The sequence below is a fragment of the Lepisosteus oculatus genome, chromosome 9, assembly GCF_040954835.1.
Source record: "Lepisosteus oculatus isolate fLepOcu1 chromosome 9, fLepOcu1.hap2, whole genome shotgun sequence".
NCBI lineage: Eukaryota > Metazoa > Chordata > Actinopteri > Semionotiformes > Lepisosteidae > Lepisosteus > Lepisosteus oculatus.
This window is the reverse complement of record NC_090704.1, coordinates 34,622,344-34,647,042: the sequence shown is the minus strand read 5'-3', so window position 1 is coordinate 34,647,042 and position 24,699 is coordinate 34,622,344. Positions and strand designations below refer to the sequence as shown.

The following is a 24,699-nucleotide window of genomic DNA, read 5'->3' as shown; positions in this document are numbered from 1 at the left end:
GTTTTTAGACTGGCAATGTATTTGGCCTGCTTCAGATATGAACCAGCTATATTTCTGCCATCTGTTCAAGAACTTGTCTAGCTTTACAACAGTTTCTGACTTTGTCCAAATTCCCTTTGTTTTTTTTTTGTGCTATAATACAGTTAATCTTGTAGAAAGACTCTTGTGGAGACAATGGCAATACATATTAGATGTGGCAGAATGTTTGCAATTCCATGTGCTCTGGTCAATTATAGCTTTAAAATGAAAATTTATTCAATTTAATCCCCACAGCAAATAAGTATCATTGATGGCAAAATGAACATTAGCCTGTCAAGTGCAGAAGGTGCAGTATTTCATTTTTTTAAATTTCCAAAACCAAATATTTTCACCATTTGAGAAGAGCTAGCTGTTTAAGAAAGATTGTTATAGAAGTCTCAAATGTCATAGGATTTTTTTTTACTGAAAGAAATGTGATATTCAACTCTTAGAAATGGTAACGGAAATTTTAATTTCATTGCTTTAATTTAAAAATTTTAAAGACTTTATATACAATTATTAGAGTTAATTTCAATATAAGTACATATCCAGAAACTCTTTATACGTTCAGCACCTACAGTATTTTATATTTTCATTCTTAGTTAAGTAATATTAAATAATGCAGTCTCTGAGGAATATTGACTATTTACCTTGCATGATTATACAATCATGAGAGCCTGCTCAAATACAAAGCAAACGAAATCACAAAAAGTCTTAGCAACAGGTGTTGCATGAAATGTGTGATTCTAATCTTGCATGTGTATAATTGATGACTGTACATGAGAAAGACCCAAGGTTAATTGGTTCCAGTCATATTGCAGCATATGGAAACAAGAAATACTGGTGGCAGGAAGTTCAGTGTCAATTCATCTACCATCATCAGATTCCAATCATCTCACACATACAGTAGCACCTTTGATTAATCAGGACCAGTTCAAAACCTTGTAATGAATTACTGTACATTATTTGGCCCTGCCTCTAATATAAACTATTCAGAAACAAATGCATAGCTCCAACCATTAAGATAAAGTGCTAAAACAAAATTTGAAAAATGATTACTCTATCAAAATGCCTCAATACACATATTGGAAAGTAGAGTTCCATTGGATATTGTGTTTCTGCTTCTATTCTGTGATCACTTGTCCATTCTCCCACCAATGTCTTTTAAAGTAGCCATGATCTTGTTGTGTAACTCAGTCAAGATATACCCTAAACACAGGTTCATGACCGTGTCCTAAAAAGCAATTGCTACAAAGTAACAAATGTAAATAAGCTATCCTGAGTTTTGAACTGCTTATTCAAATGCAAGACAAGCAGGATACTAAGGCAACTTAAATCTGGCACACTCCAATAGAGTTGATCAGCATCTCTTGGCAGCATCTCCAGGAAACAGCCAACAAAAATGACTGAAATATTTTCTTCCCAACATTTAATCTTGAGGTGATTGAGTCTGAGGAACAGTAAGGCCTGAAATTGCGAGGTCTCACCACTTATATTAAATCTAGGCCTTGGATATAGTAAAAGAGAGAATATCTGAGAATATTTACAGTGATGTGAAAAAGAATGTACACCCTCTGTGTACACACCTCTATGGTTTTACACATCAAGACATACAGTATCTGACCTTCATCTAGTTCTCACCAAGTCCTATCAGTAGGTAAATCTAACCTCAACATTCATAAGCTTTGTGTGAAAATGTAACTGCATCCATATCAGTTAAGAAGGCAATTAGAATCAGGTACTGCTAAACAAGTGCACATGATAAGTTGATTATCAAGTGCTTCCACTTCTTTATAAAATCAGAAACTTTGGTCTGGAGAGTCATGCCTAGGTCAAAAGATATCTGTGACTGTCTCAGAGAAAGAATCATTGCTGTTCATCAGTCTAGATAGTGTTGTAAAGAGATTTCATCATGATATGAAGTCCATAATTCCACAGTGAGAAAGATCATTTACAAATAGAGAAAGTTAAAGATGGTTGCCAATCTACCCAGGAGTGGCGTCCCAGCAAATTCACCCCAAGATCATTTATGATGTTTCTAGAGATCACAATGAACCCCAAAGCTACATCCAGGGATCTACAGCCCTCTGTCAAAATGGTAAACCTTAGAGCTCATGATTCTACCATTACGAAAAGACTGAACAAGAATGTTTTTTATGGAAGGGGAGGTATAGTAGGAGAAAATCCCATCTCTCCCATAAAAAACATTGCTGCATGGCTTAGGTTTGCAAACCAAAGTGAATTTTTTTGGCCGTAATGAAAAACAATGACATGTTTAGTGAAAACCAAACACTGCGTATCACCACAAGAACTTCAATTTCATGTTCATGGTGGTGGAATGGTAATGATTTGGCCCTGAAGCCGCAGGAGCAGGACGCCTCACAATCATCGAGTCCACTACGAATTCCCTTTCATACCAATATATTTTTGAGGAAAATGTGAGACCATTTGTCAAACAGCTTCAACTTAGCCCAAAGTGGATCAGTCAGAAGGATAATTATCCAAAATACACCAGTACATCTACAACTGAATGGCCGAAAAAGCAAAGAATCAGTATTTTGGAATGGGCAAATCAATTTGCAGACCTCAACCTCATTGTGATGCTTTACAAGGACCTAAAGAGAGCTATGCATAAATGAATGCCCTCAAATATCACCGATCTGAAGGAGTTTTGTAGAGAAGTAGGCCAGAATTCCTCCCAGGCGATGTGAGAGACTGATAAACTGTTACAGGAAATGCTTACTTCAAGTTATTGGTTATAATAAATTACAACCAATATTACAAGTGCACTTACTTTTTCACACAAGACTACTGAATGTTGACTGATTTTTTTGTTTAATAGATAATAAATAATGAAATAGTAAAATTTGTGTGTGTTATCTGTCATTGTACTGTAAGGACTTGATGAGGACTAGATGACGGTCAGATACTGTAGGTCTTAATACAGTATGTAATACTATAGGTCTTAATACAGTATGTACCATAAAATTGTAAGGTGGTGTACACATCACTGAATTGCTTCTCCAAATTATTTTAAAGCTTTTAAGATGTTATATATTAGACATGATTCTAGATACATATTAGAACACATTCTAGGTATATGGGCTAAAGAATATACTCATTAGGACTGTGAAATACAGGAAATGATTAAAAGAACTGATAAAAAAGACAATATAATTTAGTAATGTTGAAAACAATTACTACTAATGATTAGGTAAATGCCATGCTGATTTGCCCACAGCATTGTCAGACAATTTGTTTCTAATTGATCTCATTTTTAATGAAACCTTAATGGTTAGTCTGCCCTGGATTGCGAAGCTCTTTATGAAAAAATAGTAATATCATGGTGTAACAGGGCAGACAAACAGGGTATGTTTGGTGATGATATGGTTGAGCTGCCAGAGGGTGGCGATGAGACATTCCAGAGGCAGGATTCTCATGTGGAAATTAAGGAATGGGCTACACCTTTGGACACCAATTCCTATAAATGACATGTAGAATATAAAGTCGTTTGTCTGTTCAGACCTTTACAAGTCTTCCTGACAGTGAGACATGAAATCTCAGAGTAAGATACATTGCAACACTGTGGAAAAGGATTTAAAATTCACAGGTTAGTTTTAAACAATTATCTCTACATATTCTAAGTAATGACAGTAGCCATACCAGCTTGCTAGTAAGAAGGTAGATGGTTTTGGGTAGACTGGCGAAATCGGTTTGACCGAGTGAGTAGATTAGAATTGAAGAATCAAGAATAAATGCTTTTAACAATTTATCTCCTAAAGGTCAAGATGCATATTCTTTGCCTGTCAGCAGGAAATGCATTGCAACTGCTGTCCGTTCATGATTTCACAAAACGTCTATGCGGAACTTGTTTTGTGAATGCTGAGTTCTGGCAAAGTGCAAAGGAGGTCTTTTCTGTTAGACCAGCATAAGAACGGAAAGGACTTAGTCGACAGTTAGCAAGTCATATGATGTATGTGCTAATACTTTGTTACACTGTATAAAAAGACTAACTTTATAACCGTTTGGAGAGACTGGCTTTGGTAAGCTTCTCTCCCACTTGCAAGCGTAATAAACGACTCTTCTTTAACCAACATCAGGACTCTGTCATTTTATACATTTTATATGACACTACAGAATGAATGAGTGAATAGTTTGTTACTATTTGTTTAAAGGGGGACTATGCGTGGCTTCACTTGGACTTGCATCAGGAAGAGCATCAGGTTGGGAAGGCATCATTATATCAAGCTGTTCCATTCCCATCCAAATCCTTTAAAAAGTGACGGTTTTATATGAAGGTTCACAGAATAAAAAAAACACAACCCTGTATTGAATAGAAGTTAAAATTTTTAATCAAAATAAATATTCCTCAGAAGAATAAAAGAAAACAAAACCCTTATCTGTTTTATTTTGCTTATTCAGACATGGTACTCTGTGTTCTTGACAAGACAAATTTTGGGTCTATAATTTTAAATATAGGACACTATATTTACTGTATAAATATATATTTATTTATAAATATAAACACTAATATGAATATAAATAATGCCACTTTACTGAACATCTCTAAAATTATCATTTAATTATTACTGGTTATTAATTATAAATTAATCTACCAATCATTCCTTGGTCAATAATACACTGATAAAAGAATAAAATTTTTTAGTTCATAACCAAGAGTTGAGAAAATTCTGCTTAATCTGAACCAGGACTGTTGATTTCAATACCTTTAGTAAATTTTCTTTAGAAAAAAACAGCAACTAACCGACATAAGGAAGAGTGCTTGAACAACAAAACATTGTGGCTCTAAAGATGAAACGCCTCCAGATTGACCTTAAAAAACAAATAAAAAACTCTACAAGGTAACATAATGGGTTTTAATCCAACACCAGAGCTATGAATAAGAAGGTATCTTTGTTCAAGCACCTGTTGAGCAAGCATTGTTCAGAATCATCCTGTTCATCAAGGACTGAATGGAAGTCAATGCTGAAGGCTTTCTTGGCAATGGAGATAGATGTCTTCAGCTGTACAATCATGAATATTGAAGCGTGGGTGTCAAGATCTTTTTCACATTGTGGCAAGATAAATAACAACAAGACATGTTACAGTTTTCAAAACAGCTGCATCACAGATATTGGAGCTTTCATTGCCAAGTAGTGCTAACAGAGTATGTGCCTGAGTGCGGCTTAGTCTGTGGAAGAACAGAGCCTCGTACAGGTGAAGCTGAGATGCTGCTGTCATTTTTATTTTACCCAAATGCAGCTTTGCGCTTGTCTGGATGCTGCCATACAACACTGTCAAACTGACAGCCATTACTATCCTGGTTCTCAAAAACACAGAGAATTTTCTGACAAGTACACTGGCTTCACCCAGGTTCTGGCAGCTGACAGGTTCAACAGGCACTGACCTGCCATTTCTTAATTTCACTGTTTTATCTTTAAGACAAAACAGAGATTTTTGTACTATGTATTAATTATATTTCTGATTTTTATTTATCTTGGCTGAGAAGGACTTCATTTGCAAACCACCATATAAAACTGACTAAATCACAAAGCAGAACATTACTTTTTATATAATTATACTACATTATACTACATATAGAATATTATACTACATATATACTCAGTTAAGGACATTTCCAAGGCATTTCCATCCATCAAACCACTTTTCCAACTACTTCTTCTAATTCAGGATTGCAGGAGAGTAACATCCAGACTGGATGAGTTGCCAGTCTGTCGCAGGGCAGACAGACACAAACGCAGACATGAACACACTCAAATTAACTTTTCCAGAAGCCAATTAGCCTACAATTATGTCTTTAGGCTGTGGGAGGAAACCAGAGTACCCGGAGGAGACCCAGATGAACAAAAAGAGAACACACAAACATCATGCAGATACCACCCCTGGTCCAGAACTGAACCTAGGGCCCAGCTCTGCGAGGCAGCAATGCTAACCACTGCACCACTGTGCTGTCATCAAAGCATTACTAAAGGAAAAAAAAAACAATGCAGATCTTTGGGCTAAAACTCTTTCAGAATTTTCTGCAGAACCCCTGAAGTTCTGGCTTGCTAGTTAGTGAGTTGACAATATTTTGGATTATTTTGTTCACACATCTGTTTTAAAAAGGAGGACAACTTTTCTACTGGGAAAAAAAACATTTGACCTTTATTTTGTCTGAAGAGCACAAAATAGGGATAATACACTTATGTTAGTTAAGCTGGATTCTCCATTGATCACTGATAACACCTAATAGCTGTGAAATGTGTTACAGTTGCCCTGTCTCTGATGTGCAGGATCTGTGTTTGCTTCTTGCCAAATCCAATCTAGTCACCCTTATCAGCTTCACAGGAGCCACAGAAACATTGTGTAGAAAGTGGCAGTCCATGACAAAATCAATTGCTGTAGTGATACTTTCCAGTTCCGCTCACCCTCTGCCACAAAAACTTGGTTTTTAATCCACAAACATGTGTAAAGACAGAGAAAGACTTAAGAGGTGAGTAAAAAAAACTAACCATGTAAAAGTTCAACCTACTAAAAGTTCCTGCTGCACTTTTGTTTAACTCAAGCTCCTTGATAACACAAGACCATCTACTAATTACACACCTAGAAAAAAACAGAGCATACGTGGGCTTACTATTGTTGTTTTTTGACACTTTCTTTTTTTCATTAAATAGACTTGCATTACAAAAGATCTCATCCTCCCAGTTTTAAAATAACTTTCAGTGGCAATCTGAAAGTCACTACACCTTCAGCGAACAAGATCTCTAGACATTACTTGGGATAAATCCCATGTGATAAATTGATCAATCTACAGTAGTGGGGAGAAGTACCTTGCAGAAGTATTCACTCACTTCCAGTGATGTTCCATGATGTGAACATATTTGTTTAAAGTGAAACAGTTTAATGTCAGAAAAAACTGCAGGAAAATCAACCACATGCATTCAAAAAGGGACAATATTGGAAGGGGGTGAATACTTTTGGAAGGCAATGTATTTTATTTCATATTTATATAGGGGGCTTCACTCTCAAAGTACAGAACAATTAGTACCGATTTATTTTAAGTGGAATCTGCTAAATCTACAATTAGAAGTCCAGCAAAATTGAACTACTAGAAATGTTAAAATGTAGGGCATGAGGCAAGCCACTGACCTGAAAGTACAGTATATGTCAATATTTTAGCTTTTACAATAAAACAGAGCCAAACACCAGTTCATATTCTTCATTGGCTATGCTGTAGAAATGTTTACCAAGACTAAAAATGTTTGGTAAATTGTACACTAAACTATTTTTTTTTCACGTTTAAGAGTCATGTAAATACATCTTGGGTTACTATTGGATGCGATGGAGAATGTAGTGGATCCTTAAAAATAATACACTAAAAGAAGAAAGGTAGGATTCATTTAATTTAGTCGACTGTTACTGTACATCTCAGAACAAAACTGCCACTTTACCTACAGCAGCTCGGATGAAAGAGATACATCTAATCACTACTGTGTATTCATTAGTCCAAGCATTTATGAATATGGACTGAGAAATAAAGAGTGATTAAACACTCATACTGTGGGATAATAAACTGGTAAGACATTAAATGCCACAGCAATGAAGAGGCCGCAAAGCATCTCTGTAATAAAGACAAATGGCAGTGTCAGAGTAAGGCGATCACACACTCAGGACCACACACTAGAACTGCAACTGCAGAAGACAACTGCTGTGTTGTTTTAAAGGAAAATGCTTAAACAACAATTTTATAGTAGAGCAGCATTTTAGAGTTTTTCCATGTGGTTAAAAACTGTTAAGTGGCGCTACTAAGTTGGAACTTTTGCATTTACTTCCCTAAAATCATTGGGTTCCAGCCTTAATAAACATTCTTTACCAGAAGGTCTGCTCCGCAGATTCATGGTGCCAGCAAGAGAGGGTGTGGTAGAGGCATGGAGTGATCAGGTCTTTTAGTAAACACTGTACTTCTACTGCATACAGATGATCTTTGTGACAGAGCAAGGAAAAAAATATAGTCATCATCACCATACCATAAAAACCAGAACACTTGAGATACAATAAATAAACCTACTGTACCTATACCTTTTGTCTGTATTGTTTTGTGGGTGCAAATTTGGTTGTATAGGTAGTGTGATGCAACCAGGGGCTTGGTCTCTGGAGGGTGGTTCCTTTTCCCTGAGGTGCTGCACCTTTAACACACCTACACCTTTTTTTGGAAGGCTGACGGGAGCCACTGGCTGCAGAGTGGCAAGCAATTCCCAAAGCGAGGAACAGATGTTTGTGTTCCTCACTGACAGATATAAACCTGGGAGAGATGACTGGACAAAGAACAGCGAGGCTGGGGCCAGAGTCAGAGAGAGAGAGAGTTGAGAGTGCACAAGGCAGATGGGCTGGGCTGCGAGGCATGCCAGCTATGGCTAAGCCCTAGCTATGAATGAGAGGAGTGCGTAGAAGAGGGGACTCAGGTGCAGATGAAAGCTGCTGCCTGTGAGAGAAGAAGTAGTGCAGGAATACTATGGTGTGAGTAATTAGGATAAACAAATGAGAGACAGATCGGCCGGATGCAAAAGGAAGATACTTATTGGTGTATGTTTAGAGGGGTTTTTGTAGTGAAGGACACATGCTGAGATAAAAGAGCTGTCTGAGGGAGAAGAGGAGGCCTGGAATGCACACTGTTGTAATATGAGGCAACTGCAGTATGACTGGCCAGGACTGTGTGAAGCATGGCCAGGGATCTATGAGAGAAGCCAGCCTCTGACTGAGAAGACCCTGTATCAAGATTGTAAGCAACCTCCAGGACACTACCAGTACGGATTTGTGTGTGTGAATGCTGGTAAGCAGCTACCTGCCCAGCTTATTAATGACTGAGAAGAAGTAATAGCTAGAAGCTCAACAAAGGGCTAGTTGTTCTTTTCCTTAGTTGTTTTCCTTGATCATGGTTGGTGTAATTGTCACACCTTGAAAATAAAGTACTCATTTAAACCTCATGGTTTGTTGTGGGGTGTGATTGCTGGCCAGGGTCTAGTCTAAAAAGATCACCATGTTGTGACCTGACCCAGGCAGCATTACAGTATGTTTATCTTTTCTCAAGTGGTCTGGTTTTTATGGTATGGTGTTGAGGAATTTACGACTATAGATCGTAACTGGTTTTGTCGCAGTTTGTGTTTGGTTAATGTTTTGAAATATTAAAATTGAGAAAAAAGCATATGTGACATAAATCCAAAATTGTTCTAGAAATATAATTTGAAACCAGAAATGAACTATACACAGTGCCAAAACTCTTCCAGGCATCATTTTTAATTACCTTTTTTATGCTCTCTTGTGCAGCAGCAGTGGTTACATTTTTAATATAGATGCTGAAACAGTGCCTGAACAACCTAAGCGTGTGGACCTTTCATTATAATTATGCTCCATTTCCTGACATTCTATTTACCAGCTACATGTGAATGTGCTTAAATTAAATGCTGGCACTGATGGGGGAAACATTACAAATTATTTTTTTCAGAAATAATTACATTTTACAGCATAATGATTTTACTTCCCAATGAATGGAATTCAATATTATTTTTCAATATACAATATATATCTTTAGGATATTTGTGACAGGGTTATTTTGTTGAGTTGAGAACTGGAAAAAAACATTCACTTTTGAATGTAAATTAGAAATGAGTTTCATTCTGAAGTGTGTAAAAGTGTGAGGTCAGCAACAAAGGGAGACTAAAACAGAAACAAAGTAAGGTTTCTTTGACATAGATATTGTGGGGTATTAGGTTTTGAGCAGAGATAAGCAGGTATGAGAGACTGTTCTATGGAATAAGTAAAATTGGGGAACTAAAGTTCTACTTTATAGTATGAATCCAATTTTATTGAAACAACCAACACTATAATTATAATCAATTAAAAAATTACTGGGTGGCATGGTGGCACAGTAGTTTACAGTACTGCCTCGCAGCACTGGGGTCTTGGATTCAGTAGAGTTTATGTGTTCTCCCAGTGTTTTAATGGGTTCCCTCTGGGTGCTCCGGTGTCTTGCAGTAGTCCAAAAACATAATGGTAGGTTAGATGGCTTATGGGAAAATGATTAAATGGCTTATTGCCCTGGTGTGAGTGTGTGCGTGTTTGTGTCTTTGTGTCTGCCATGGGATGGATTAGCATCCCATCTGGGGTATATCCTGCCCTATGCCCACTGCTTGCCGGGATAGGTTCCCCTACGACCCTTAATTGGAAGAAGTGGTTAGAAAATGGATGGATGAATGGAAATCCATCAAGGGTCACAAGAGAATGTTGTGCTCTGGTAAATTTAGGACTGAAAACAATATTCAATGGTTTTACACAGAATAATTCCAGAAATTCTATAATAAACTGTCCTTTTATTGTCCTCACACTTTTGGAGCCATTTTATACACTTTAGAAAATTGTCTTATTTGATGTCTAAATCGATAATCACAGGAACATAATGAAGTTACCTATAACCCTTCATAAATGCATGTCTCTTCTAAATTTCTTCATAAAGCATATGAAAATACAATAAAGTATCACCAATATCTAAATAGACAAGGAAAGGATCTTACTCTCAGAGAGACAACAGAGTTCTGAGTAGTTGTGTTAGAAAGGTATGCAATGACTAATGGTCTAAAAAAGCAGGGAATCTGAACGATCTGTTGTCTGCTTAGTGCAACAGCATCTGAAGGAACAGCAATGTAAGGTCTTTGATGCTATAACACTAACAATGGACAAAGGATATAAAACTACTACATCACTGATACAACTCCCTCTCCCCTGACCCATCACCATGAAAAAAACACAGTGCAGCTTTGTGAAAAACAGAAGCAGTACACAGAGAGAGCACCCAACATCATTTTGATACATATGCATCTATAATTGTGGAAGAGCGCAGAAAAAATAACAAGACCAGTCTTTAAGTGATATGCTGAAAACTCCCTGCAGGGTCACTTAAAGAAACTTGTGTACTGTATAAACAGATACTAATAAATTTGTAATGCCCACTCGCGAGGTGGTCACTCTGTAAAGAAACTGAATTGAACAAATGATTTGGGTGTAATTTTTTGTAACAAAAAACAACAGGCTGTTTCAATCTATTCTTCCTTACATTCATTTTCACAGTAGGAGAGCTAGGACTACAAAAGTATCAGGACAGCTGAAAAGCTATAAATATCCATAGCTGTCTTCTCAGGGCCGGTTATAATACTATTAAGAGCTGGGATGTGGAAAACAAGACCTGCTCATGGATTTAACAGTATGATTATTTTTCTTCTTACAATAGTATAGTGATGCAGGGCTTCAGACCATAGCTGCAGGACCTACATCCTCACATTATAAGAAAAACTCCTCCTTCCTGGTACTGCTTGTAGAAACCAGTTACCTTGAGACTCTGGGGTTGCAAAAGAACCTGAGTGATATAGCAAACAAACATTTGTGATCAAGCTAACAAAAACTGTAATCATTTAGTCTAAATGCAATGGTTTTCCACTGAAGCAAACCCATCACAGTGCACCACTCAGTCAACACTATCTCTACTACTGTGTAAGGCATTAGAGATGTCAGCATTATGTTATAGTTCTTCTTCTCATCAGCAAGGACTGTAAAGCTTATCATGACAAATGGGAACATAGATCAAGCAAAGCACTGGCATGTCTTGGATGAAAACGTGCTTCAAACTTAAAACTGGGAGAGAATTAATCTTTTAGCAGGACAATGATCCAAAGCACATAGTTAAAAAAAATATTCAAGTGGCCTATCTAATAATAAAGTGGATTTCCTAGGGTGGCCCACTCAAAGTCCTGACTGGAATCCTTTTGACAATCTGTGGAAAGAGTTGAAAACTGATGTCTATAAGATATTCCCAAGCACCTTGAGAGAGCTTGAGCAAATCTGCCATGAATTGCACAACTTACTGCAGAGTATGCAAAGTTGGTGACTTACCCAAAACAACCTGTGACTTTTTGTTTAAGGTGCTTCCATTAAGTGTTGAGTTCAGGGGTCTGAATTCTTACAGTATGCAATAAACATGTTTTGGCTTTCTCTTAAGATTTTTCTGACTTTTTGATCTTGTCTATAGAAGAGTCTAGTTTGAGCTTTTATGTTTTCAGTAAAATCTAAAATAAATAAAAAATAATTTATGTAATTTCACAAATGGGATACCATAGGAAGTGTCTGAATACATTTGCAAGGCAAAATATGGTTTAATGAAAAGGTCACTTCTCTATACTCTCATTTTTTTATCTAAAAGAAAGCTGTTCCCTCCTTGTTTGTGGATGAGAGACCTAAGTGTGAAAATGCAAAAAACAATTTCAAGCCCCTGCAAAATATGCAGTCCTGCATCAATGTCAATTGCACGTTTCAAGGTAACTGATAATTACAACGACCTTAGAAAAGCCCCAGATGATTAATCACAAAACCTAATTTCCAACATTAATGAAAAACTATCTTCAAATCTCATACCAGTGTAATGCCTGAAATGAAACAATGAAATAAATACTGCAAGTGATTCATTTCATAACCTACTCCACTAAGAAATATTACCAAGTGGCTGAACTACAAAAAAAGAAACACTTCAATGAATTATTTTATAAGGTAAAGAGTTGCTTTTCAAAACTTTATAACACCAAATCACAGGTAATTTGCTTTATCTAAAACAGGGTTCCAACTTATCCAAGCAATTAACAGGAGCATGGTGGGTTACACTCTGAATGGGACACCAATCCATTGCTGGTAAGCTCAGACACAAACATGCATATGCTCACACCAGATTCAGTTTTCCCAGAAGCCCAGATGTTTTCCTGTGGGAAGAAACTGGAGCACCAGGAAGAAACCCACACAAACACGGAGTGAGCATGGAATTCAACCCAGGACCCCGGTGCTGCAAGACAGCAATGCTACCCACTGATTTCACTCTATATGAACTAAGATTCACACTACTTAGGAGTGCATTGCCAGCTGAGAAGAAAAAACAGGTGTACTCATGTTCAGAATACTTTTTGATTGTGACATAAACAAATGCAAAGGTTCTCGCTGGCTTCTAATTGCAACACACTGATTCAAATTGACACAAAATCAGCGGAAATGGTACTTTCAAATATAATGCTAATTTGACCAAAAACAGCACAGTGGTTTATTTGGTAGTCCTGCTGTCTCACAGCTTTTGAGTCCTTAAGGCATTCCTGCCTTCTAAGAGGAATTAATATATTTTCCTAATTTTTGTATATATTTGGCAGACATTTCATGTAGGCTGACATATAAGGGTTAAAAATATATACTTTTTATGTACACATTCTCATATCCATTTATATAGTTGGGTTTACTGGATACATCTAGGCAAAGTACCTGGCTCAATGGGTATACTCTATTTCAGATGGTCCATTAATAAACTGTATGCTTATCTCAAGGTTAGTCCCAGAATCAGTTCGATTCCTTCTAGCAGACTGATAAATCCTTTTTGTCACGATTGTAGCCCCTTCTCCTTAAGGGTGCTCCGGCTTTTCCTTGTTTGCCTCATTCCCCACACCTGTTCCTTGTTCTAGCTTCCTTCCAGCTTCCCTTAAAAGCCAGGCACTGACGTTAATCCGGGCTCTGCATCTGATTTACATATCGTGCAAGCCTGGGACCTGGTTGTGCCTGGCTCCGTCATGTTTTTAAATTTCTATGACAGTTCCTGTTCCCCTTGCCAGTTCTGACCCGGTTCCTGGTTTTAAACTTTAGTTTTGGATGGATCACCTGGCTCTTGCTTGTGTATTTGGAATTCGCCTATGGACTGATTACTTTTGGATTGGTTGCCTCGGCCACACCTCCCTCATGCACCAGTGCACTTTGGACAAGCCCCCCTGTTTTCATCCCCGTATTCCTGCATGACTTTCCCCAGTGTTTCCTCACTTCTTCGGATTGTGTCGTCTGCATAAGGTCCGGAAATAACTGTTCGTTACACTTTCGAAATCAAACAGCCATCCTCCCAAACATCCATTCATTCACATTCTAACCACTTTATCCAATTCATTGTCCAGCATCCCAGGGCAGCTGAAGCCTGCTATGTCATCAAACAGCTGGCACAAGGTGGAGTGAAACCTGGACGGAACACCAGTCCATCTCAGGCTACACTCAAACACAGACATGCGCACATGCAGACCAGGGTCAGATTTCCCAGAAACCAAGGGAAGAGAACAACTCCAGAATAATTGTAACAACTGGAGAACAACTGAAGTTCAATTCTTGCCTTTTCTAATGTGCTAGGAGCTCTATTCCATTAAAAGAATAGATCTTGCTGTACTTCCTTTATTGTCCCAGATGGGCAGATGGGAAATTTGCTTTGCTGGCAGGAAGATAACGTAACACAATACACAATGCATTTAATACAACATGATCCCATTAACATGCATAAGATGAGAAAAACAAGTTAGCAGCTTAAGAAGAAATCTTCACAATTTAGAAAAGGCAAAAAAATAAAAAAAATGGATCATCAGTATGTGAAATAGATAATAAGAAGCATGATGAAAAAATAAATAATAAGTAAAATATAAATACTGTAGTTTGTCCAAATTAAGCAGGGTAACTTTTTTCTATTGCACTTACAGTAGTAAGTCAATACCCTGATGGAAGAAGCATGCTGTAAATCCGCCATGCAAGGGTTGGTCATGAAAGTCAATAATTATATGGGACTTCCGCACTATATGTGTGATGTAGATGTCTGCCAGCTGTAACTGTGGTTTTACAACAATTTTGCAGGCTACTTTCACTATCCTGCTCAGTTTGCTTTTATCATACGTATTCAGGTTATCAAACCAAGCCTCCACAGTGAATGCTAGAACCCATTCAATAACAGCTCTGTAGAATATAGTCATCATAGTACTACACATATTAAAAGAGTGGTGTATTCTCTGGAAGAACAACCACTGTTAACTCTTCTTATATGTGGCACCCATAGTTTCCTCAAAGGTTAGTTTGTAATCAATAATAGTGCCAAAATATTCGTTGACAAATTCAATTCTTCCTATTCGATAACTCTTGGTTTTGACATTGGTGGTTGCTTTCCAAATAAATGTCCATATTTTTGGATTTCAACACATTAAATTGAAGGAAGGAGCTGTTATACAGTACTGTACCATTCAACAAAATAATCCGCCATAGGCTCTTGATCAGTCCCTACGTCTTGGAGGAGACTCACTTTCTGAAGACCTGCACTGGTTAAATGATGCATTTACTGACCTTTATTAATTGGGTAGCACACTGGATCAAGTCTCAGCTGTGGATGGTACTGTTACATTGTTGAGTAAGGTGCCTTTCCCTGAATGCTCCAGTCCTCCCAGCTACTGTACATAAACAGGTACTGTACTGTTTTACTTACTTAACTGTAATAGTGAAACACATCAGTCTTAGATAGTAGGAACCATGGAGCTTTAATGCTACAAATTAATTCCTAGATCAGAATAGTTTGAAAGTGCTAAATACCATTTTAAATATCATAATATTAATGTAAAAGATGTGAAGTAGACATTATCTATACTATCTTATTACTTTATCCCTTGAAATATATTTAAAAGAGGCTCTGCAAGTTGCCGGATAAGACTTTAATGCATCAAAAAGAAAAATATTATTGTCTTAAAAAAGTCAGATGTTGTGAAAGTTCTTTATTTTCTCCTGTGATCTAGTTGCTCAATAGTGTCTCCCTAGCTGAGGCTGTTGTAAATGGAATTCCTCCCTTTACCTGAATGGATGTCTCATTCAGGAGCACCTCCCTTTATTCTAGTTTGATCATTTCTAATATGGTATCAGTTCTTCTCCAATATTTCTTCTTTTTTCATTTCCTTTGTTTATTATTTGCATAGACAACAACCAAACACAAGCTTTAGGAAGAACTAGCAGCAGTCCCAATTTATAGCCAGATGTTGACAGATATTGAAGCCAAGGTACGTGAATGGAACTCCAGTTAAGTGGTGTTGGCAGAGCAATGGGTGGCATACTTTTGTTTGTGGAAGAAGTTCCATGCCAATGCCCCAGTTTAGTGACTGAGGACACTTCGCTGTAAGAAATCACGTTTTAGATAAAATGTGAAATCAAAGGCTTGACTTCTTGGTCATTTAAGATATCAGAGTATCTTGTGTCACTGCTGGATGAAATGGCTCCCCTCTCATATGAGAAGTGCTTTGGGATATTTTGAATATGATTATAAACCAATTAATAATTCAAATTATTTGTGTTTTAAAAAGATGTGAAATGATGGTCAACATATTATTGTTATGCCAGGCATGTGTGACTTTATTTCTACTGGGATAAGAAGCTAGCCAGGTGAACAAGGCTCTTAGCAGACACAGTATGAGGCAATAATATCAACTTTTATATGTGAGATAATGCAATTCAGATCTCATACATCAGGAGTGTGCTGGTGGTAATATTGTATCACTTACAAATGAATAATTATGTATCTACTGTACTTCCTAATTGCAAAAAAGGTTATAATGCAATATATTAATTGCATCCTTGAATTTATCATATAAAGACATCCATCTGTTTTTTTTTTGGTTGTACAACAAACATCTCATACTTTCATTTTGGATTTTACCTCCTTTCATCTTTATTTTACCAAAATTATATTTCAAAATAATAATAGCAATAAACATGGTTTAAAGGATTTTTTAACCATGGACAGCTTTATTCTTCAGTCATGTATCCTTTGACAATTCAAGCTGTCTTTGAACACCACTCTCCAGCAGCGCTTCAATACGTGCCTCAGAGGCCTCCCCAAATGTGTACAGCGCAACCTGTATTTCAGTGGTGCCTGAGCTTTCTATAATGCATGTGGAATGCTAAACTCACATGTTTTCATGATATATTATTTATACTTATTCTCAATATATTACAGAAGGAAAAAAATAGCTACACAGACAAACAGCTGCACGTGTACTTTACTAAACTGGAAACAAATTGAGATAAGCATTGTAATTAAACATAACAGCAAGGTTTAACAGATTAATTAGAGTGGCTGAGCTTTCATTCCACTTGACTCACAGCAAGTAAAGTATATAAAGACAGTGGCTGTCTATCCACAAAGTATTACTAAGCTAGTCTGCTACTTTGAAAAATAATACTATTTACCTAAAAAGTCTCTAGTTGTTTTAATTTGATTTTAGTGTTTTAAGATCGTGAGCTCCACTTTATATTTCATAACATAAAGAATGCATTGCTTTTTTTATCTTTTCAAGGGAAAGCGTATAGCTGGGTATTAATGAGTTTCTGAATAACCAATTGAATATTTTAGCACTTATTACTCTTGCAGAGCTTTCATTTTCAAAGGGACTTTAACCTAAACAAAATAGGATTGGACTGCAGACATAAAAAGAACCATTTCTAAGCACTGCAGTATCCTTGCTAGACTAATGCTAACTTTACTGTAGCTAGGTGACTACCACTTTGCTTGACAACAACCAATTACGAATTCCATTCCAGGCATCTTGTAAGACTACACAAAGAAAGTGAAGAGGAAAAAGTCTGATCTAACTCTGCTTTGGTTTGCTGCTGGCTGGTACCCATGAATTAAATCCACACTACACTATTTCAGAAGGACTTTTGCTTTTGAAGTTTAATATTTCTTGCTGTGTTCTCGGCAGAAAACAAGAAATGGCTGCTTAATCCTGCTGTGTTGCTCATTTACAGCAGGTAGCACTTGCTGCTTTTGATTCTGAAGCCTTTCATCGAATCAGGTTAATACTTCAAGGGACGGCAGCAATAAGGACTTGAAACATTTTTCTTTTTATTTACTAATTGAACTAGCATAACCACATTTGAACAGATTCTTTACTGTTCTGTTGTTGCTCTCTTTTGTTCCTTGCAATTGTTTGCCTTTAAGTGGTTTGCAGCCTACGTCCTTTCCAGCATTTGTGTGAAAGAGAGAGGAAGAAAAAGCTTTCAAGTTTGCAGTTGAGCACTAGAAATGCCAAAGAAGAAAGGCTGGCATAAAACATCAGTCATGAGTTCGATATGAAATACACATTAAAAGTAGAAAGGGAATCCCAGATAAAGGTATTGTCTGAATGGAGAGTCACACTGAAACTAAATTAGGAATACGAAAAAATAATTTTGTACTGTCTGGAAGAGACCTAGAACTCCATGGAAAGTTACTCCTGAGTACTGTATGTCCCAGCCAGGAGTTCACGGTGCAGTATATGACAAAACAGAATGGAAAGCTCTTTGTTGTTCAATATTTGTACGTGCTTAGGTTACTCAGTGAATTGTCATTTTGCCGACAATCCATTTTCCTTCATTTTGTTATGTAATACTGTGCTAATGCTGCAATTTTGGAAGGCATAACTAATTTACCAGAACTGTTTTTTTGGAATTATTCTGAAGATATAAGTTAAATAGGTCTGGGAGTAATTAATTAAAAAAATCATTTACATATGGCATTCATTTCAAACATGATTTAAGTTTATGCTAGATTTTATTTTGTATATTTATATACAGTATTTATATAGTGTATCTTGTACTTCTTTGTAAGTTAGTTATTTTAAAATAAAACTTTCCCAGTGAAGCCCAAAGGGCTCTCAAACACCAACCTCAAGACTCTCTAAATGAGCAAAGAGAGGGATGTTGCCTTTGGTACAGCTGTTTACAGGATTTTCTTCCTTTGTTTTAGAATGGTTTACCTGGTTTAAGCATTTCTGTTTCCCTCTCTTTTGGCAGCAAAGTACTATGCTTAGTTTTGTGTAGTTTCACTTGTTTTCTGTGAAGACTCCGTTGAAAAATAAATGTTACTGTATGTGAAACAGGCTTATCAGACAGCAAGATCCTCATTTAAAACTAAAGGTGCCAAAGCCTTCCACAGTCAAGTAATCAGTGAGATCTGTAGTTAACTATCTAGCCCTTCACACACACATACCTGGATTTCTCTAGATAAATATACTGGGCAAGAATATTTGCTTGTCATTACAGTACTTGCAATATAAATATATACTTGCAATCTGTCAGAATTTTGGTCATGCATGATTTTATACAACAAGAGTAGTAAGAGGAGAACAGAGTTGGCCTTGAAGTTGTTTATTGCACGCTATGCAAGAAGCAGAAGACATTTTTTAATATTTCGTCAAGTAAATCGATGCCTTAAAATCCCCTCTCAACAAATTGCTTCCCTATAGGCTGCCATCTATTTTGGCACGTCCCTCAATACCTCTAGTAACATTGATCTATTTCCCAGCTGTGTCTACAAGGCTTTTACTTTGAAAAAACATGCTTTCAGTGTGAAAAGGTTGACATTTCCCTGTATGATAAAGTGACCAGAAATACCATGTGTCAGCATGCGAGACTAAGGTTTCTGATCAAAACATCTCATCAAAAACATAACAGAGGTTACATACAATAGACTGTAAGAGGAGGCCGTTCTATGTTGTTTCCTTGCTAGTAGCTAATAGATCTCATCCAGATATTTCTGTCACGGATGTCGGAAGGGATGAACCATGGAGAGGCAGGAGAGTGGAAAAAGACCCATATGCATAGCGGCAGAACAGGGGATTAGCCAGGGCTCAGCAGTTCAGGAGTCGTATAGAAACCAATGCCCCCAGGCAGCGGATGTGGCGCGACCTGGATGCTAGGCGAGTCTCAGGACATCCGAACGTCAATGCTGAGTGAAGGAGAATCAGTGACCCGGAAAAATATAGCCCCAGAGAGAGAGACACCAGAAGGACTGCAAAGCACAGGAAACTAAGGACAGGACAGAGTAGGAGCGCCCTCTGGTTGCAGAGAGTGTGAAAATTTCCTGAAAGAAGCCAGGGTAACAGTTTGAAATTCGAGCAACATAACTGGGTAGCTTGTTCCATCTTCTCACAACCATTGTATCAAATGTCTCCTAGTCTATATTCTAAATAGATTTTCCCATAGTATTCACTATGTTCTCTGATTCATGATTCAGTTCTTTTTTGGAAGCAGATTACTGGGTTGACTTTGTCAATGTCTTTGAGGAATTTTGAGCACTTTTACCAGAACACACCTGGCAGAACATACATTAAAAGTGTTGGAATATACTGTACCTGGTCATGTTTCTCTGCATTGATTCCAGAGCAACAATATATTTTTTGTAACATGGTGACCAAATTACAGCACAATATGTTAAATAAGGTTCTACTAGTTTGCTTTAGAATTCTAAAATAACATTATTTGATCTAAATTCTACACATTTAATAAATTGTCTACAGTGACAAAACTCAAATTCAGAACAATTCTACTGGACGTTTTGTGCCTCATGTTGCAGAATTGGGACAACTCTAAATGTGAAGTTTCAGCTTCCCTGGACTAAGCCAGTTTGTTCAGACTTCAAATACTTTTGGTTGTTGTGGTTCTACAAAAGCTCACGGTTGACAGCCATGACTTGCATGTGTACTTTAGAAATTAAGACAAGCAGCTCTATTTTAAAGTACTGAAATGATTAATGGGTTTTGGTGTAGTATCAGTAGTAAAGGAGCTGCCGTTAAACAAACACTGTATAACAATCCTCTTGATAACTTTTCACCATCCCTGACAAGACATCAGTGGTTGCACCTGTGCTGAAAGAACATGTTGTACTATGCCAGATGTCTGGCAAATCTAATCGACAGCTTCAGAAGAAGAGTCCAAGCAAGTAAACACATTTGCTTAAAATGAAAAAGATAAACATCAACACAGATAAATTGTGTCAAACTCCCTACTATGCATCTGTTCTCTGCCCGAATACTTCTTAGCACATATTGTAAGGAAAAAAAAATCATCACAGTCACACATCTGAATTCTTTATAGATTAAGGACAACGTACACAGTACTTTATTAACATTATCAGAACAAAATGTGATACTGAGCAAATCAGGTTTCTTTTATCACTTGGCTATGCTGTTATTTTATCTCTTTAGCAAAGTTTCCAGACTGGTTAAGACTAAGTTTACCTTGTCCTTCCAAGAAAGGCAATTGGTTTTTTGGAAGACTTCAAGTTCAAATAGATTAATGAGGATTGCTTGCTGAATACTAAAAAAAAAATACATGCACTAAAGGACAGGTTGACCACCTACACAACTCTTTTTCATATAAATAATAGTCCTATAAACACAAAGAGCTATGCTTGAGGTCACAAGCCTGGATACTGTCTGATGATATTGATACTCTCTTTTATTAAAATATCAGCCTACCTCATAAAGCAAAATAAATTATTATCATGAATTATAATTAATTTGCCTGTCAAGTGTACAATTATTTTGTTGCCATGCAAATTGCTGTTGTTCTTATTACCCCTGAAGAAAATGCCAAGTATTAATTGATTCATAACCATATTAAATGATAGAGGCTGCAGATGTTAATGCAATTTCTTCTTTACACATAAAGTGTTACACTGCTGTGGGATATTAATATTACCCATTACTTCCTAAATTACATTGAAACATGTGTTCAGTTTTTTACAAACTCACTTCCCCCCCCCTAGGTAGCCTTATTAATATTTATTCTGTTAATACTTTAATAACTAAAGTACAGTGGCAATTCTGTTAAGAAATGTATAACTAACGTACATCAGGAATTTAAGTAATGTTTAAAACCTTCAACCTTTTAGAACATAATGTAATATTCTACTACTTACAGTATAGTGACAATAGAGTGCTGCATCCAAATGTATTCATATACTCAATTCATTTTAACTTAAAGTTGATTACGAAAACAAAATGCAGATGCACATCAAGACTTTTCAATAATTATAAATTCAAATGTGATGTGATTAAAAGGAGTACAGAACATATCAACATAACTGTAAATAAAATATATACTTTTCTGAATACCAAAATGTTCACATTAAGGCATACATTGCAAATGTGTTGAAAATAAATGATGTAAATGTAATTTTCTAATGATTTGCAATCATCTTTAAGTTTCACAAACCCTTGGTAAATTTCTACAATTTTCTATTAGAAGTCACCTGACTGCCACCAAGTATTAAGAGACAAAAGTAAATAACTCAGTAACACAGAACTTTTTCTGAAGATCTGAAGGGAAAGGATTAGCAACCTCAACGACTCTAGTTACATCTTAAAAAAAACATGGGAGATGACAGTACACAAATAAGGTCAGGAGAAGTGAGATGTTCTCTACTCCACCACAAAGAGGGTACAGTACATGACTATTTTACCCAAATGTGTGGTCAGAAAAGTAGTTTATCTGAATAACTCAAACCAAAAGACAATGATTAGGAATCATCAGGATACAATACCTCTTAAAGTGTCCAATCACTCAAGGTTACCTCATGAATCTGGAGAGTGCAGTAGAGTTGAGAGGGAACACACAGAAAACTCTCCACCAATATTTACCGAATATTTACTAATTAAGTGTCAAGTCAAATGGGAACACAGCACAGAGAGGTGAAGCTAATGTTGAAAAAGAATACCAATTCTTGTAAAGAATACAAATGGATTTGTATTGCTTTAAGATAATTTTGTATCCCCTGGTCTTGTTGTACTAGCTAGGACTGAGGAACAAACAGATCAGAAAGTTCACCAGGGTATTTTAAGCAAAACATTGTGCCTTTTATCTGAAACTTGGCTGCAAAGGATGTTAGATGTTACAATACAATGATTGCATCAAAATCAATGGCCAAAAATTTTAAATAGCATAACAATCTATTTTCTTGACTGGTTATCACATTTTCAGAAGGAGGTAAAGAAAGAAGCTTATAAGCACAGGTCACACAAGCTAGTGGAGTTAGAGAGGATCTGCTTGGAGGAGTGGTCAAATATCCCTCATGATATCAAGTACCTATTAAAAAGGTACATAAAGCATCTCCTCAAGGATATAAAACTGAAAGGATGGTCCATAAAATTTGGAAAATGAAAATGGATAAAATTAACATAATAAATTGGAGATTTAGAAATACACAGTATGCATGTTTAAATGATGAAATTCATGCAAGTCTTTGGTTTTAATATTCAGGCAGAAGGTGACAGAGGCCATGTACAATAATACAAACACACCAGGGAATAAAGAATGTGCTGTACATACATCACGGAAAATGTGAAAACAAAATTAAGAGCTTGTTAGAGCTGACATAGTTGTAAGGACCCCTAGACAGGGACATGTGTAGATACCTTTGAGAGGCATCCAATCAGCATTGGACTGTAAATATTTGACAGTGATACACACATTCAATGTAGTTCAGGTGGGTAGCTGCGTCAGCATGTGTAGGCTGCAAAGGAACAAGTAATAGGTTTATTCCATGCTGAAAAACAGAAGAAAGAAAACACAACGTTTCGGCCGTGGAGCCTTCTTCAGGTGTGAGGGACCTGAAAGCTCACACCTGAAGAAGGCTCCACGGCCGAAACGTTGTGTTTTCTTTCTTCTTTTTTTCAGCATGGAATAAACCTATTACTTGTTCCCACACAAACAATGTGCCTTTAGTTGGTTTTAGTTATAAGATACCCAAAGACTATGAAAAAGAGAAAATTTAAGTACACTGATTTGATGGTAATATAGTTAATATTCTGTACATCTGTGTCAAAATGGTAACATCTGGAACTCATGAACATGTTCTGTCCACAACCTTTAAAGGAACACCATAGCTTAGCTTTATCGAAACAACACAAGGGTGCAGTCATCTGAAGAATTTGTGCTGACAAAGTAAGGCAGAAACAAAATCATTCATGCTGCAATTTACTGTGGTAAAGTCAAATCAAGAAAAATGGGATGGTGAACAAAAGAACAAAATAGGGGTTGTAGTGCTTGGAAAGTGATTAGACCGCAGTGAAAGGGAACGATGCACAAACTCTAAATATTGACAGCTTTCTCTGGTATTTGTGTTTTTAAGATTCAGTTTGTTTACATATTATTGATACTGTACCTAGAAGGTATAGACAGAATAGATTTCTAAACTACTTTGAAGCAAACTTGTTCATTTTGCCTCTCACACACCTCTTGTCCACGACCTTTAATTAACTTTGAAAAAACACCAAAGCTTGTTAAACTAATAATGTTATTGACACGACATGTCAGACATGAAGCTACAGGCAGCTAAGGGATTTGATTACATTTAGAGTCATTACAGGACTTTTTTGCTTTTCTTTCCTTTTAGCAAACGTATTTGGCACTGAAACTACTCTCACAATTTGGGGTACTAAGCTACTATACCGTTGTGATTTCACAGCATTAACACCTAATGGTCATGTCATTTCATAATCACCTGAGGCTCATTTTGACCTGGCGTAGAAAATGGAAGACATGGACTTAACCAGCACAGAAGCTAAAAATTGCTATAAAAAACACTGTAGCAGCTAAAATGTTATATTTGAAAGAGAATATATCTTCCAGCTGCTGGATCTTCTACTCTTTTATTGGTACTGTATCTAACTGTATTAAATATACTCAAGAAAACGCCACTCTGTTCTTTTCTAATACCACTCTGTTGTTTTACAAAGATACAGTGGCATAAGGAATGTGACATTTGCTATTTTTGAATCAAATCCCAAGCATACACTGTTGAAAAAAACAATATTTTGTCATCCCATTTCAGTATTACTAAACAAAATAATAACTCATGCCTGGTGAATTTAGAGCAAAAGATCGATATGCTTTTAAACCACAGAGTATGCCCTTCATAGTCTCTGAGCTCTGGTCTTTTTCAATTGAAAGACCTCTGCTGTATAAGGTACTGTATACCTTCCCCAACTATTCATATCAACTCATTTT

General features: G+C 36.6%; 1 protein-coding gene across 2 annotated transcripts in view; it reads right to left on the bottom strand.

Annotated features, from left to right (window-relative positions):
* The window catches only part of ca10a (carbonic anhydrase Xa), a 234,415-nt gene that overhangs the window by 18,617 nt on the left and 191,099 nt on the right, over nt 1–24,699 (bottom strand). The window lies entirely within an intron of this gene.